Source organism: Echinops telfairi, unplaced genomic scaffold, assembly GCF_000313985.2.
Source record: "Echinops telfairi isolate 266 unplaced genomic scaffold, ASM31398v2 ScPeMD7_5592;HRSCAF=6446, whole genome shotgun sequence".
Taxonomy (NCBI): domain Eukaryota; kingdom Metazoa; phylum Chordata; class Mammalia; order Afrosoricida; family Tenrecidae; genus Echinops; species Echinops telfairi.
The window spans coordinates 15,829,186-15,830,951 of NW_022109491.1; the positions used below are offsets into that span (position 1 = coordinate 15,829,186).

The 1,766-nt window shown below is 37.5% G+C and overlaps 1 non-coding gene across 1 annotated transcript; it reads right to left on the reverse strand.

The window, feature by feature from the left end:
* Positions 1 to 1,200: 1,200 nt before the first annotated feature.
* Positions 1,201 to 1,391, reverse strand: LOC115871427. The gene has a single exon (XR_004047295.1). It is a non-coding gene; the product is annotated as a U2 spliceosomal RNA (small nuclear RNA).
* Between the last annotated feature and the right edge of the window lie 375 nt (positions 1,392 to 1,766).

Below are 1,766 nucleotides of genomic sequence, written 5' to 3' on the forward strand. Positions count from 1 at the left end.
GGCACCATCAGCTTTCTTCACCACATTTGCTTATTCACCCGCTTTGTCTTCAGCGGGTGTGTCGGGAAGGTGAGCATCATACCTATTTTAATTTTCTACAGCTTCAATCTGAAGTTACATATGAGCAATTGGTGGCTTCTTCTACAGTTTTCCCCTAGCCCCAATGTGGCTGCTAATACTAATCTTCATCATTGTCTCTGCCTGCAGATGTAGTCAATTTTATTTTTATGTATTTCATGTAGTGAGTTTATGAGTACAGTCACCATTTGTGTTGCTGAAAATGGTATTTGCTATGAAGAAGTCATGGATCTTGCAAAATTCCTTACTTTGATCTTCAGCTTCATGTCTATCATCAAAATCATAGTTCCCAACTACTGTTTCTTCCTCTTTGTTTCCATCCTTCATATTCTAATCCCCAATTGTTATCAGTGCATCTTGATTGCATGTTAGATTAATTTCCGGCCAAAGGAGTTGATAGAAGTCTTCAGTTTCTCTATCTTTTGCCTTAGTGATTGGTGTGTAAATTTGAACAATAATTGTATTAACTGACCTTCCATGTAAATGTATAGATATCCTCTCACAGGCAGCATTGTACTTCAAGATAGATCTTTTTTTTTCTTTTTTATCATTTTCTCCAGGGCTCATACAACTCATCACAATCCATACATCCATTCATTGTGTCAAGCACATTTGTACAGTTGTTGCCATCATCATTTTCAAAATATTTTCTGTCTACTTGAGTCCTTGGTATCAACTCCTCATTTTTCCCTCCCTCCCCCATCTTCCCTCTCTCACAAATCTTTGGTAATTTATAAATTATTATTATTTTTCAAGATAGATCTTGAAATGTTCTTTTTGATGCTATTCTTTGTGAATTTGTCATTCCTGGCCTAATACACCATATGATTGCCTGATTCAAAATGGCCAGCTCCAGGCTACTTCAACTAACTAGTGCCCGTGATATGATCTTGATGCATTCCACTTCATTTTCTCTTTTTAAATTAAAAAAAATTTTTTTATCACCCAATTCTAACAGCAGTGAAGTGGTAAACAACAAAAAGAGGTACACATGGAGACCAGCACAGCGTGAGGCAATGAATCACAGCAACAGAATTAGGAAGGCTGAAAGCCACTATAAACAACCAAATAAGTATATCACAGATAAACCCTGATTTTGGTAACTTTATGAAGATTCCCCCGAGGGGGTGCACCGTTCCTGGAAGTACTGCAATGCCAGGTCGATGCGTGGAGTGGATGGAGCAAGCTCCAATTCCATCTCCCTACTCCAAAAATCCATTTGATATATTGTCCTCGGATAGAGGACGTATCAGATATTAAACTGATAAGAACAGATACTACACTTGATCTTAGCCAAAAGGCCGAGAAGCGATTCCACTTCATTTTCAACGACTTCCAATTTTCTTAGATTCAAATTTTTACAAGCTTCTCAAGCTGAAAGAATTGAAGAAAAATTCAAGCCTTGAGTTACAATAGTCTATGGATAAATATTGAATGATACAAGAAGCATAAAAAATAATGGAAGGGAGCCAAAGAGTCAGTGTACCAAAAATAACTGGCCAACATGCAGTCATTTCAGAGGTAGCATATGATCAAGAACCAATTATACAAAAGAAGAAGTCCAAGGTGCAGCGAAGGCAGCAGTCAAAACCAAGACTCCAGGAATTGATGGAATACCAACGGAAATGTTTTAATAACCTGTTAGAGCACTGGAAACACATCAATGTCAAGAAATTTTGAGGATAGCG